Source organism: Canis lupus, chromosome 24 (assembly GCF_048164855.1).
Source record: "Canis lupus baileyi chromosome 24, mCanLup2.hap1, whole genome shotgun sequence".
Lineage (NCBI taxonomy): Eukaryota > Metazoa > Chordata > Mammalia > Carnivora > Canidae > Canis > Canis lupus.
In genome coordinates, this window is record NC_132861.1 from 14,804,800 (window position 1) to 14,820,709 (window position 15,910).

At 37.9% G+C, this 15,910-nt stretch overlaps 1 protein-coding gene and 1 long non-coding RNA gene across 10 annotated transcripts in view; one reads left to right on the forward strand and one right to left on the reverse strand.

Annotated features, from left to right (window-relative positions):
* CDK8 (cyclin dependent kinase 8) overlaps positions 1-15,910 on the reverse strand; it is a 136,507-nt gene that overhangs the window by 93,029 nt on the left and 27,568 nt on the right. The gene's annotated exons all lie outside the window — the stretch shown is intronic.
* Positions 4,082-15,910, forward strand: part of LOC140615797 (uncharacterized) — a 35,550-nt gene continuing 23,721 nt past the window's right edge. For 2 of the 4 annotated variants that reach the window (XR_012016279.1, XR_012016278.1), the window contains exons 1-2: positions 8,013-8,058; positions 8,711-8,802. This is a non-coding gene — a long non-coding RNA (uncharacterized lncRNA). Of the gene's footprint in view, positions 8,065-8,710; positions 8,803-15,910 lie in introns of all 4 variants that reach the window. The other 2 variants (XR_012016281.1, XR_012016280.1) reach the window with 2 other exon arrangements.

Consider the following 15,910-nt stretch of genomic DNA (forward strand, 5'->3'; position numbering starts at 1 on the left):
ATCGGAGCTTTGGGATCTATGACTCCACTAGCCACGCAGGGCCCAATAGAGCATTCTGTGAGACAGAAATATTCTATGCTCTGTCCAAGGTAGTAGCTATCAGCCTTGTATGAGAACTGAGCATTTGAAATAAAAGTGGTATGACAGATACTGAACTTTAAATTTTATTTAACAAATTTAAATTTAAACAGCCACAAGTGGCTAGTAGCTATCATACTGGATAGCACAACTTCAAAACATTGTTCATGAATATTCTAATTTTTTAAAGGTGAGCCAAAAATAGATTTTTTTAAAAAGATTTATTTATGTTAGAGAGACAGAAAGAGAGCAAGTAAAATGGGATAGGGGCAGAGGGAGAGAAATTCTCAAGCAGACTCTGCAAAGACTGTGTAGCTCGATGTGGGGCTTGATCCCAGGGCCCTGAGATCATGACCTAAGCTGAAATCAAAAGCCAAGGCCTTGGGACGCCTTGGAGGCTCAGCGGTTGAGCATCTGCCTTTGGCTCAGGACATGATCCTGGAGTCCTGGGATCAAGTCCCACATTGGGCTTCCTGCATGGAGCCTGCTTCTTCCTCTGCCTATGTCTCTGCCTCTCTCTGTGTGTGTGTCTCATGAATAAATAAATAAAATCTTAAAAAAAGAAAAAAGCCATGGCCTGACTATGGCACCAGGCACCCTCCAGCAATAGATTTTAATGTGAAATCTTCTAATTTTAAAATGTTAGTTCCCTTAAAAAAATGTTTATCAAACAATCCAAATGTATATTAAGAGCATATATAATTTTCACAAGTTACAATGGCATTTTACAGCAATAAAATAAATAAGTTATAACTATTTGTTTCAACATATTGTATCTCAAAAACAATGTTTACCAAAAGGCAAAGAATGAAAAATCCCATTCAATACCATTTATATCAAGTTTAAACATATGCACATTACTTAACATACATACTGTACTTAAAAAACATACATGTGGGGCAGCCCGGGTGGCTCAGCGGTTTAGCGCCGCCTTCAGCCCAGGGCCTGATCCTGGAGACCCCGGATCCAGGCCCGGGTCAGGCTCCCTGCATGGAGCCTGCTTCTCCCTCTGCCTGTGTCTCTACCTCTGTCTCGCTCTCTCGCTCTCTCTCTGTCTCTCTCATGAATAAATAAATAAAATCTTAAAAAAAAAAAATACATGTGGTAATAGCCGTATAAAGGCATTCAACAGGAATTGTAACACCAATGTGTTGGTTACTTCTAGGGTGAGAGATGTAAATCTGATCAGAGAGCGTATATTAGTTTCTTACTTCTGCTGTAACAAATTACCATAAACATGGCTTAAAACAACACAAATTTTTTATGGTACACATCTGTAGATTGAAAGCCAACATGGGTCTTGGTAGCTAAAATCAAAGTGCCAACAGGACAATATTTTTCTAGAGGCCCTAAGGGAGAATGAGTTTCCCTGCCTTTTCCAGTTTATAGAGGCAACCACGTTTCTTTGCTCTCGGACCTCTTCCTCCATCTTCAAAACAAGAAGTAACAGGTGAAATCCTTCTCATGTCACATTACTCTGACCATGCTTCTGTTGTCACATCTCTTTCTCTAACACTGGGACTTCCCTCTTCCACTTTTAGTACTACTGTGATTAACCTAGGCCCACTCAAATTAGCCAGAATAATCTTCCTATTTTAAGGTCAGCTGATTAGAAACTTTAATTCCATCTGCAACTTTAATATCCCTTTGCCACATAATTTAACATATCCAAAGGTTCCAGGGGTTAAGATATGGATATCTTTGGGGGGACCATTATTCTCCCACAAAAGGTACACAAGAAGCTTTAATTTTATAATGTTTTATTCCTTAATTAGAAGATAAAAGTATTCATTATGTTTTTTTTATTATATGTCTTTCTATGACTCAAATATATTTAAAATTGATGTGAAATTCTCTTGCAAGGTAAGTTTTTCAAACTTGCATACAGACTTAAAATTTTAATGAGATGACTCAGGAGCAGTAAGGGGTAAAGGGAGAAAAATATGGAAGAATCAAGGCATTAGCCCTGCCTCAACCTAAACAGATCCTCTTTTTATTGCCTTTTACTTTTCTATAAAACATTTCATTTGAAAAGAAAAAAGGATTCCAATTATTCAAACAAACAAAAAATGGAGAATATAACTGGCATATGACTCTAAAAAAACTATAACATATGGTATAAAAAATAAACAATTAATAAGGTAACTCAGGATTTAATGATAGTTGAAGAGATATGTTCAGTCCTACAGTGAGGCTACTGGGGAGCCGAATGAGGTTTTGGATAACCTTACAGGGCTAAGGAGATAAAGCTTATAGTTAGTCTAAGGACCACTGAAGCCAAGAAGAAAGAAGGAAAGGTTGCAAGGAAATGCCCATACACTTTGGGCAATACCATAAAGAACAGTAATCTAAGAATGATATGAACAAGAAGTATACCGACTCTCATGGGGACTGCTTCAAATATCAAAGCTTGAAAACAGATCAATATAGTTGTAGACTGCTAGCTCCTTTAGGCACTCCTGGAAGTGTTGTTGGAAGATACCATCTCCTAGGTATAAGTTATTTCTAAAGAAAGATTTCAAATACAAGGTCTAAACCTAAAAAAACAAAACAAAAACAAAAACAAAAACCAGGAAACTGAGGAGACAAGACAATTAGCAAAAACCACAAGCAATAGAAATAGACTTGTAAGGGCTCCAGATAGTCTCTGCCATTTTTAACTACGCACAGAATGCTTAAGGTAACAAGAAACTAAAGGGCACCTGGGTAGCTCAGTTGGTTGTTTCTGACTTCAGCTCAGGTCAGGATCTCAGGGTCCTGAGATCAAGCCTCGCACTTCTCTCCCCACTCAGTGGGGAGTCTGCTTCTCCCTTTCCCTCTGCCCCTCCTGCCAGTCCTGCATGTGCACTCTCTCTCAAATGAATAAAATCTTAAAAAAAAAATTAAAAAAGACTCAGAAAAAGACTCAGAATTCTGAAAGTCTCAAAAGCCCAGGAATAGGACACAACAGATTTTTGAGGAGAAAATAAATTATTAAAAAACAAAACAAAACTGTATTTAATAACACAATGAATGGGTTTAAAAACACAGAAGTACAACAGGAAGGATTATTAATGAACTGGAAGAGATATCATAGGAAAATATTCAAAATAAAGACTGGAATGATAAAATGATGAAAATCATGAAGGACAGGATAAGAAACATAGATAATACAGATGAGAAGGGCTAACATACATGTAACTGGATCCCATGAGGAAGGAGAGAGAAAAAAGAGAGGAGGCGGTCACAAATAATATTTAAAGAGACAATGGCTAAGAATTTTCTAAAACTAATGACAGCAAATTACAGATTCAAGAAACATTATGAATCACAGAGCCATAAGTAAAAAAGGTATTCTTCAGGTAGAACAAAAATGACCCAAAAAGGAAGTATAATGCAGAAAGGAATAAGAAATGGTAACAGTGGTAGTAATTCTAAATGAATATTAACTATAAACAACAATGATAATATCTTGTAGGGTATTAAACATATAGCATTAAAAGATACAACAATACAGTCATAATAAGTCAGGGATAAGAGGAGTAAGTGGATTTGAAACATTTTAATATTCTTTCAATGTTTGGGAAAGGGTAAATGCACCAGAATTACACACTGATAGAGTAAAAAATGCATGTTTTAATCTCTAGGATAACCATTAAAAAGGAGTAGCCAGGATGTGGAACTTCTGAATTAATAAAGTAAATCTTTTGATACAGACACTTGCAGATACTATAAACAGGAAAGACAATGGAAAAACAATAGTTCTACCATTGCTAACAAAGTGAAGGAAAAAAATAAACTAGGTGGGGGATCCCTGGGTGGCTCAGCGGTTTGGCGCCTGCCTTTGGCCCAGGGCGCAGTCCTGGAGTCTCAGGATCGAGTCTCGCGTTGGGCTCCCTGCATGGGGCCTGCTTCTCCCTCTGCCTGTGTCTTCTGCCTCTCTATGTCTATCATGAATAAATAAATAAATAAATCTTAAAAAAAAAATGAAATAGGTGATCAAGGAAGGTGATATGATGGAGAATATCCTACTTTATCCTTAAACTCAGAAGGACAAAGTTCTATAATATTGAAGGGAAACCCTATAAGATCTGTGTTAATACTGATCCTATACCAACCTTAAACCCTACCACTATTACAGAACCTCTCCCTTGGAGTTGACAAACTACTTCAGTGATGGCATCTATAATAAACCTCAAACATTCTTAAGTACTACCCTCAGTCTACTAGCAGGCTTTTAACAAAGGAACATTTTTTCCTCCTTTTGTGATATCACTCCAGATAATTTAATAGGGAAAGACCTACTGCACAAAACACTTACCATATTAAGTGTTCTCCTAATGGCCCTTTCCTTGAAATCTTGAGGTCTTCCTATTCAATAATCAGGTCACAGCTAATTGGGACATTGATTTACTAGTGTCCCTTTATTTAAATCAAACCCAAGCTCAACATCTCCAGGAAGTATGCCTTTTTTGTGGAAAAGCAAAAAGTTTACTGACATTGGCAGATTTATTGGGGCTGAAGCCATCAAGCCTCCACTGACCCATCCAAATACCTACTCACATTTGGACATGCTCTCAAAAAGCAGCAGCTACAGAAAGGACTAAAAAACATATCTGAAAACTTTACATAGAAAGGACTCATCGTACTTACATTATATTCCTGTCCTCATTATTTAAAAAAAAAAAAAAAAAAGAGTAATAGAAAAGAATGTAGATCTATTCAGGATTTAAGGCCCATAAATAGAATATACATCTTCCCTCTCATCTTTTCAAGATTTGCTTTTTATTTTTATTTATTTACTTGATTTGTCTGTGTCAAATAAATAGCACAAGCAGGGGGAGTGGCAAACAGAGAGGGAGAAGAAGGCTCTCTGCTGAGCAGAGAGATCAATGCAAGGCTCAATCCCAGGACTCTGGGATCATGACCTGAGCTAAAGGCAGACATTTAATCAACTGAGCCACCCAGGTGCCCCTCATCTCAATTTCATACAGAGCCATATCAAAATAATATTTTATCTTCACTGCTGCCTGAGGGTACATATTTCACACCTACGTATCTGTGTCTTTCTGTGGTCTTTCTTTTCTTTCCTTTTCCTTTTATTGGAGTTCAATTTGCCAACATATAGCATAACACCCAGTGCTTATCCTGTCAAGTGCTCCACTCAGTGCATGGTGTTTCTTTAGATCAAAATAGTCCATACTTGTTTGTCTCGGGAAAATCAATAATATATCTTGGACAGTTAGGTCCTAGAGGTTTCCTGGGGTACCCCCAATTTTTCAACAAGTCCTCAATCTGTACCTCAAGAATCTTAAATTTCCCTGGGTTTCTACTGTAGTCTAATATGTGAATGATCTTTTGTTGTGTTTGAAAGATATGGTAAGGCCAAAGGCTGTTGTATCTTTTGGTTTTAGCTCAGAAAAGACATAAGATTTCCAAAGAGAAGTTATAACTTTATTCAAGTATACTAACTAGCACATGATTTATCCTAAGGAGATATCCCTTACTCTTGACAGATTACAAATTGTTCGAATCTTTCCAACACAAATAACTAAGAGACAATTAGAAGGATTCCTAGATCTCACTGACCAATGCAGGCAATGAATCCCAACTTTTCCAAAATGGTGTGATTATTAAATAATTTAGCCAAGACCTCAATAACCAAATCTCTTCCATGTAAACCTAAACATGAACAGATCTTTTACAATATAAAATGAGCACCTCAGTCACTTCCTACTGAGTTAATTATAATGAATTTTTCTACCTATTCATCCATGAGAGATCTGAACAAGCCATTGGTGTTCTGACTTAACTTCATGAGAATCATCAGAAATCAAGAGGTTACTGAAATTTCTCTTGACCCAGTGGCAAAAGACTACCCAGTTTATCTAAAAATAGGCACAGTAGTTAAAGACTTCTGCTCACTTCATTTAAGGATATTCTTCCAACCCCAAGGTCCTTCATACTGTACAATCTTTGTTGCTCACTGCAAAGATAGAACATGTCTCAGCAAGGAGGCTTAGCTCACATAAAATCCAATTACTTTATCCCTCACATATTTCTATTCATTGTAATACTTAAGGGGTCAGCAAAATATGGCCCATGGGCCAAATTCCACCCACAGGATGGCCTATGAGCTAAGAATAATTTTTATACTGTTAAATGATATTAAAAACAGTATGCTGAAACAGATCTCAATTCTCCCCTAAAATGTGACTCCTTTGCTAGAGACAAGACACTCCCAGATGACAGAACTCACCATGAAGTCACCAGTTTGCCAGTTAGTGAACTGGTTAGCTGGAGTTAAAAGGGTTAATACACATAGGTTCAGAGTGGATCACTTTTGGGATAGTCCATAATTTTGAAATGCTTTGGAAACAATGAGGGTTCTTGACTTCAGAATTAATACTTCCTAAAAGAGATAATGACTATAAAGATAGAAGCCCATTAAAAAAGAGAGAGAGAGAGTGAGAGAGAGAGATAACATAAAGATCAAAGAAAACGGCCTGGCTGATCATTATGGCAATAGGTATCCCTTACTAAGATCTTAGCCCTCGTGATAGGAAAAATTCAAGTCTTTTAATAGGCTCAAAGAGGCTACATTACAATGCCAGCAATTACCTTCAGAGTTTGAAAAGGAAGGGTTTGGGGGAGAAATCTGGGTGATTACCCACGTTAGCTTCTGGTGCTCTCAAGAAAGTTTCTTTATGGCATCAAAGGTTCTCAAGAGAAACAGAAATATTTTACATAAAATTATACACTCTGGTAAAGACAAACTTGGTTAGTGAACTCACTCAAAGGGAAAACTTTACTAAAATTGCTGAGCATGTTGTTTTATGTCTCACCTCTCACCAGCATAATCCTTGGTTAAAAATAATAAAAGTGAAACATGGACAAGAGTCAAACCTCAAGGTCTCTTTGAATACCTCCAAATGGTTTTCACACAAGGGTTGTGAATATGTCCTGGTCATCATTTGCTTATTCTTGGGATAGACATAGATTTCTTGTTGGAAATCTACATCTCAAATAGTAGCAAAAACTTCATTCAAGGGCACCTGGGTGACTCACTCAGTTAAGCATTTGCCTTCAGCTCATGATCCCAGCCTCAGGCTCCCTGCTCAGCAGAGAAATGACTTCTCCCTCTCTCCCCTGCTCGTGTGTGAGCGCTCTCTTTCACTCATTCTACCTTAAATAAAATAAAATAAAATAAAATAAAATAAAATAAAATAAAATAAAATAAAATACTTTATTCAATATGTTTCCAACCTCAGAAATTCCAACCTCTCTCTGATGAGAGGTACCCATCTTGCTGAAGCTATTATTAGAGTTTTCAAAGCCCTTCCACTTGCTCAGAAACTTTACTGCCCAATCTTCAAGAAGGTAGAAAGAACAAAGGGAATTCTGAAACTATACTTGCTACCTATTAGCAAAGATCTTAGAGACTCTCAAACTTCCAAGGCCCAAGATACTGCCACTGGCTTTAATGACAATGAAATCAATTCGTTATGGGGCTCAACCACTCTCCAATTATGAATTAATAAAGACTAGCCTATACATTTAGAAACGTTATCTCTGATACTAGATTCTACACAACTATAAGCAGACATGGCCAAATACTATTTGTCAGGAATTCATGCAATATACCCAGTCTTTCCTCAACATCCTCCTAAACAATTCCTATCTAACTTAAAACTTAGAGACATGGTCTTTTGGAAAAGACAGAGAAAAATAGTCTTTGGCCCTGAGAAAAAGAACTATCTACTGTTAACAACTAGTACAATGAAACTCCTTGGAATCATGTCTCTCAATTCAGTAGGCATAAATCAGCCTTGAATCACTGGAAGACTGTTGGCACCCAGAAACCTCAAGCTGAGGATTCTTAGGAGTCTTCTAGAACTAGATAAATCCCTCAACAGAATGTTCACTCCTTCTAGAAGCAGGTCTTTGGAAGGAGAGAACTTAACCAAAGACCTTTAGACCAAGATCCACAGAACAAGACTAGTAACTGTCAGGCTTTATCGTCTCTAGTATTCTGCTCTTTATTTTCTTCACTATCTTCTTTCCTCTTTTGTTGTTAAGGTTACCTTTAACTATGTTACCCATAAGGACCTATACTTAAAACTCTCCATTTTTTTTAGTCACTTCCTCTTATAAACCCAAAACCTGGCTAAAATTTACTTTTGATTTGACTAAAGCATACAAACTGACCATCATAGTCCATTCCAGTTGCTATAACAAAATACCATTGCCCCGAGGGCCTGTTAAGCATCTAATTCTTGATTTTGGCTCAGGTCATAATCTCAGGGTCGTTGAGACTGAGCCTTGCATCCAGCTCCACTCTGGGTGTGAAGCCTACTTAAGATTCTCTCTCTCCCCTTCTGCCCCTCCCCCCAACCACCTGCGCACGCATATGCACATACTCTCTAAAAAACAAATGGCTGTTGGGGGGAAAGAGGTGGGAAGATGGGGTAACTCGGTGATGAACATTAAGGAGGAGGGCATATGACATAATGACCACTGATTCATCACTAAATTCTACCTCTGAAACTAATTAATACACTCTATGTTAATTAATTGAATTAAAAAAAAAAAAAAAAAACCCAGCCTGGGTGGCTTACAAACAACACATATTTATTTTTCACAATACTGGAAGCTAGGTCCAAGATCAAGATTCTGACTGTTGGGAGCCTGCTTCCTGGTTCATAAACAACTGTCTTCCAGCTATGTCCTCACGTGGCAAAACAGGTGAGTGAGCTCTCTGGAGTCTCTTTTATGAGGGTACTAATCCCATTCAGGAGGGCTTGCCTCCTTGTCCTAATCATCTCCCAAAGGATCCACTTCCAAATGCAAACACACCTGGGATTAAGTTTCAATGTATAAATTCAGGGAGGACACAAACATTCAGTCTGTAGCACTGACTACTGGGTTTATACACTTTCTTTTGATATTCATGCAGCTTCACTCAGTACCAGCACCCTGTTAATGAATCAATTTGTGTTCTGGGTAAGGGTAACTGGACTCAATTTTTTTTTTTAAGATTTCTTTATTCATGAGAGACAGAGAGAGAGAGAGAGAGAGAGAGAGAGAGGGAGGGAGGGAGGGAGGCAGAGACACTGGCAGAGGGAGAAGCAGGCTCCCTGCAAGGAGCCCGATGTGGGACTCCGGGATCTTGGGATCATGCCCTGAGCCGAAGGCAGGTGCTCAACTGCTAAGCCGCCCAGGCATTCCTGGACTCGATTTTTAAGTAACTTTTTAAATGGTATGTTCCACAAAAGACCATCTATCATATCTTTCATGGGATAGGATAGGAGGTTCCTATCTTCACCAAAACATTATTCAGGGATCTTTCACGAGGGCTAGCTTCTGTAACTTAACTTTCACAGAAATAAACCTTGGAAAAAGACAAGAGAATAGAGGGTGTACATATGAAGGCTCTCTCACTTTCACAGACCCCACTACTTAAGTTCAACCCCAAGTTCCTCCACTTTAGAGCTACCTGATGATATTGACACTGAAAATTTCATTACCTGATATGGGAACCAGGTAATGAAATGGTATGGGAACCAGGTAATGAAATGGGAACCATCTTGGGAAGAGATCAAAATGTTACAGTACTCTTAGACAACTCCCACACACTTTAGTCATCTTTTGGGAAAGCCCATGAGAAAAGATGTACAGAAATTAAAATCTAGGGGGTCCATAAAAAATGGCCTATTCCTTCCTGATCTTTTTTACAAGAAAAGATCTGCTTCCATAGCAGATATTTTAATGTTTTGGTACTTTATGAGATTTGCAACAACATGGGTGAACCTAGAATATGTCAGAGAGAGAAAGGCAAATACCACATGACTTTACTTATATGTGAAGTCTAAAAAACAAGACATGTGTGAACAAATAAACAAAGCAGAAACAGACCCATAAGCACAGAGAACAAATTGGTAGTTGCCAGAGGGGAAGCAGGTTGAGGGATGGGCCAAATAGATACAGGGGATTAAGAGGCACAAACTTCCAGTTATAAAATATATAAGTCACAGGGTTGATAAGTATAGCATAAGGAATAGTCAATGATATTGTAATAATATGGTGACCGTGACTACACTTATCATGGTGAGCATGGAGTAAGGAAAAGAACTGTCAAATCAATATGTTGTACACTTAAAACTAACAGAACACTGTGTACATCAATTATGTTTCCATAATTTAGAATTTTTTGATTGAATTAAAATTTAAAAATTCTTAAAATGATGTTTAAGAACTTCACTGAAAAGTATGAAAAGCAGAGAAGTTAAAGACCTACATAAATGGAGGGTATACCATGGTCATGGACTGGAAGATGGGTGTGCATGCTTGGCAGAAACTGATAAGCAAATTCTAAAATGTGTAAATAAATAAAAAGGAATTTGAACAGCCAAGATTATCTTAAAAAACAAATTGAAAGACTTCTATTATCTGACTTATTACACTTATTATAAAGTCACAGTAATTATGACTATGTAAAATAAATCTTGATTTTAGCTAACAAAACATTTAAAAATCAGTCCGGAATGATCTAAATGCTAAAAAAGCAACTTTGTGGTAGGACACAAAGTTTCTTAAATAGGATGCAAAAAAAGGTTGCTCACCAAAAAAATTAATTAAACTGTGTTAAAATTATTAACTTCTTTTAATCAAAAGACATTGTTATGAAGGCAAAAGTGCAAGTCACAGAATGACAAACTTTCTGTAATGTGTGTATTTTCAACAAAGCACAGGAATTCCTACAAATCAGTAAGAGACACAACCCAGTAGAAAAAGGGGCAAAAGATTTGAACACTATCTCAGAAAAGAAGATATTCAAATGGCCATCAATCATATGAAAGGATACTCACATTCACTAGTTATCAGTGAAAGAAAACTAAGATCGCACTGAGGTACAGCACTATAGACCACTGGTGGCTTTAATGGCTTAATTCATAAGTAGCTAACAACAAGTTCCCATGGGAGTCACATTGAGTTACTTACTATTATAGAACCACAGGACTTGTAGAGTTGCCAGTGTCTCCATCTCACTATTCCATATCCTTCCTCATCCATTCAGTCTTCTGAAATGCTCTTAATGAAGAGTCTCCAATGAAAGCTCCAAGGAGCAATAGGTGAAATGTTCACAAAGTTACGGAGTCATTCAAGATTACTACATCTGTATTTTTGATACAGATTTAAATGAATATTTGAGTTTAAGCCCTAAATCACCATTTATAAAAAAAATCACCCCTAAATAATCTCATTGGTAGATTTACATTTAATTAACAAATTGTCATACAGGATTTATGATGGTCACTAAAAATCATTCTTTCAAAACATTTTTTTTAATTTATTTTTTATTGGTGTTCAATTTACTAACATACAGAATAACACCCAGTGCCCGTCACCCATTCACTCCCACCCCCCGCCCTCCTCCCCTTCTACCACCCCTAGTTCGTTTCCCAGAGTTAGCAGTCTTTACGTTCTGTCTCCCTTTCTGATATTTCCCACACATTTCTTCTCCATTCCCTTATATTCCCTTTCACTATTATTTATATTCCCCAAATGAATGAGAACATATAATGTTTGTCCTTCTCCGACTGACTTACTTCACTCAGCATAATACCCTCCAGTTCCATCCACGTTGAAACAAATGGTGGGTATTTGTCATTTCTAATAGCTGAGTAATATTCCATTGTATACATAAACCACATCTTCTTTATCCATTCATCTTTCATTGGACACCGAGGCTCCTTCCACAGTTTGGCTATCGTGGCCATTGCTGCTATAAACATCGGGGTGCAGGTGTCCCGGCGTTTCATTGCATTTGTATCTTTGGGGTAAATCCCCAACAGTGCAATTGCTGGGTCGTAGGGCAGGTCTATTTTTAACTCTTTGAGGAACCTCCACACAGTTTTCCAGAGTGGCTGCACCAGTTCACATTCCCACCAACAGTGCAAGAGGGTTCCCTTTTCTCCGCATCCTCTCCAACATTTGTTGTTTCCTGCCTTGTTAATTTGCCCCATTCTCACCGGTGTGAGGTGGTATCTCATTGTAGTTTTGATTTGTATTTCCCTGATGGCAAGTGATGCAGAACATTTTCTCATATGCATGTTGGCCATGTCTATGTCTTCCTCTGTGAGATTTCTGTTCATGTCTTTTGCCCATTTCATGATTGGATTGTTTGTTTCTTTGGTGTTGAGTTTAATAAGTTCTTTATAGATCTTGGAAACTAGCCCTTTATCTGATATGTCATTTGCAAATATCTTCTCCCATTCTGTAGGTTGTCTTTGAGTTTTGTTGACTGTATCCTTTGCTGTGCAAAAGCTTCTTATCTTGATGAAGTCCCAATAGTTCATTTTTGCTTTTGTTTCTTTTGCCTTCGTGGATGTATCTTGCAAGAAGTTACTATGGCCGAGTTCAAAAAGGGTGTTGCCTGTGTTCTTCTCTAGGATTTTGATGGAATCTTGTCTCACATTTAGATCTTTCATCCATTTTGAGTTTATCTTTGTGTATGGTGAAAGAGAGTGGTCTAGTTTCATTCTTCTGCATGTGGATGTCCAATTTTCCCAGCACCATTTATTGAAGAAACTGTCTTTCTTCCAATGGATAGTCTTTCCTCCTTTATCGAATATTAGTTGACCATAAAGTTCAGAGTCCACTTCTGGATTCTCTATTCTGTTCCACTGATCTATGTGTCTGTTTTTGTGCCAGTACCACACTGTCTTGATGACCACAGCTTTGTAGTACAACCTGAAATCTGGCATTGTGATGCCCCCAGATATGGTTTTCTTTTTTAAAATTCCCCTGGCTATTCGGGGTCTTTTCTGATTCCACACAAATCTTAAAATAATTTGTTCTAACTCTCTGAAGAAAGTCCATGGTATTTTGATAGGGATTGCATTAAACGTGTATATTGCCCTCGGTAACATTGACATTTTCACAATATTAATTCTGCCAATCCATGAGCATGGAATATTTTTCCATCTCTTTGTGTCTTCCTCAATTTCTTTCAGAAGTGTTCTATAGTTTTGAGGGTATAGATCCTTTACCTCTTTGGTTAGGTTTATTCCTAGGTATCTTATGCTTTTGGGTGCAATTGTAAATGGGATTGACTCCTTAATTTCTCTTTCTTCAGTCTCATTGTTAGTGTATAGAAATGCCACTGACTTCTGGGCATTGATTTTGTATCCTGCCACGCTACCGAATTGCTGTATGAGTTCTAGCAATCTTGGGGTGGAGACTTTTGGGTTTTCTATGTAGAGTATCATGTCATCGGCGAAGAGGGAGAGTTTGACTTCTTCTTTGCCAATTTGAATGCCTTTAATGTCTTTTTGTTGTCTGATTGCTGAGGCTAGGACTTCCAGTACTATGTTGAACAGCAGTGGTGAGAGTGGACATCCCTGTCTTGTTCCTGATCTTAGGGGAAAGGCTCCTAGTGCTTCCCCATTGAGAATGATATTTGCTGTGGGCTTTTCATAGATGGCTTTTAAGATGTCGAGGAACGTTCCCTCTATCCCTACACTCTGAAGAGTTTTGATCAGGAATGGATGCTGTATTTTGTCAAATGCTTTCTCTGCATCCAATGAGAGGATCATATGTTTCTTGGTTTTTCTCTTGCTGATATGATGAATCACATTGATTGTTTTACGGGTGTTGAACCAGCCTTGTGTCCCAGGGATAAATCCTACTTGGTCATGGTGAATAATTTTCTTAATGTACTGTTGGATCCTATTGGCCAGTATCTTGTTGAGAATTTTTGCATCCATGTTCATCAGGGATATTGGTCTGTAATTCTCCTTTTTGGTGGGGTCTTTGTCTGGCTTTGGAATTAAGGTGATGCTGGCTTCATAGAACGAATTTGGAAGTACTCCATCTCTTTCTATCTTTCCAAACAGCTTTAGGAGAATAGGTATGATTTCTTCTTTAAACGTTTCATAAAATTCCCCTGGGAAGCCATCTGGCCCTGGACTCTTGTGTCTTGGGAGGTTTTTGATGACTGCTTCAATTTCCTCCCTGGTTATTGGCCTGTTCAGGTTTTCTATTTCTTCCTGTTCCAGTTTTGGTAGTTTGTGGCTTTCCAGGAATGCGTCCATTTCTTCTAGATTGCCTAATTTATTGGCGTATAGCTGTTCATAATATGTTTTTAAAATCGTTTGTATTTCCTTGGTGTTGGTAGTGATCTCTCCTTTCTCATTCATGATTTTATTAATTTGAGTCTTCTCTCTCTTCTTTTTAATAATGCTGGCTAATGGTTTATCTATCTTATTAATTCTTTCAAAGAACCAACTCCTGGTTCTGTTGATCTGTTCCACAGTTCTTCTGGTCTCGATTTCGTTGAGTTCTGCTCGAATCTTTATTAACTCCCTTCTTCTCTTGGGTGTAGTATCTATTTGCTGTTTTTTTCTCTAGCTCCTTTATGTGTAAGGTTAGCTTTTGTATTTGAGTTCTTTCCAGTTTTTGAATGGATGCTTGTATTGCGATGTATTTCCCCCTTAGGACTGCTTTTGCTGCATCCCAAAGATTTTGAACGGTTGTATCTTCATTCTCATTAGTTTCCATGAATCTTTTTAATTCTTCCTTAATTTCCTGGTTGACCCTTTTATCTTTTAGCAGGATGGTCCTTAACCTCCACGTGTTTGAGGTCCTTCCAAACTTCTTGTTGTGATTTAGTTCTAATTTCAAGGCATTATGGTCCGAGAATATGCAGGGGACAATCCCAATCTTTTGGTATCGGTTCAGACCCGATTTGTGTCCCAATATGTGGTCTATTCTGGAGAAAGTTCCATGTGCGCTTGAGAAGAATGTGTATTCAGTTGAGTTTGGATGTAAAGTTCTGTAGATATCTGTGAAATCCATCTGGTCCAGTGTATCATTTAAAGCTCTCGTTTCTTTGGAGATGTTGTGCTTAGAAGACCTATCGAGTATAGAAAGAGCTAGATTGAAGTCACCAAGTATAAGTGTATTATTATCTAAGTATTTCTTCACTTTGGTTAATAATTGATTTATATATTTGGCAGCTCCCATATTCGGAGCATATATATTGAGGATTGTTAAGTCCTCTTGTTGAATAGATCCTTTAAGTATGATATAGTGTCCCTCTTCATCTCTCACTACAGTCTTTGGGGTAAATTTTAGTTTATCTGATATAAGGATGGCTACCCCTGCTTTCTTTTGAGGACCATTCGAATGGTAAATGGTTCTCCAACCTTTTATTTTCAGGCTGTAGGTGTCCTTCTGTCTAAAATGAGTCTCTTGTAGACAGCAAATAGATGGGTCCTGCTTTTTTATCCAGTCTGAAACCCTGCGCCTTTTGATGGGGTCATTAAGCCCGTTCACATTCAGAGTTACTATTGAGAGATATGAGTTTAGTGTCATCATGATATCTATTCAGTCTTTGTTTTTGTGGACTGTTCCACTGAACTTCTTCTTAAAGGGGAATTTTAAGAGTCCCCCTTAAAATTTCTTGCAGAGCTGGTTTGGAGGTCACATATTCTTTTAGTTGCTGCCTGTCTTGGAAGCTCTTTATCTCTCCTTCCATTTTGAATGAGAGCCTTGCTGGATAAAGTATTCTTGGTTGCATGTTCTTCTCATTTAGGACCCTGAATATATCCTGCCAGCCCTTTCTGGCCTGCCAGGTCTCTGTGGAGAGGTCTGCTGTTACCCTAATACTCCTCCCCATAAAAGTCAGGGATTTCTTGTCTCTTCTGCTTTAAGGATCTTCTCCTTATCTTTGGAATTTGCAAGCTTCACAATTAAATGTCGAGGTGTTGAACGGTTTTTATTGATTTTAGGGGGGGATCTCTCTATTTCCTAGATCTGAATGCCTGTTTCCCTTCCCAGATTAGGAAAG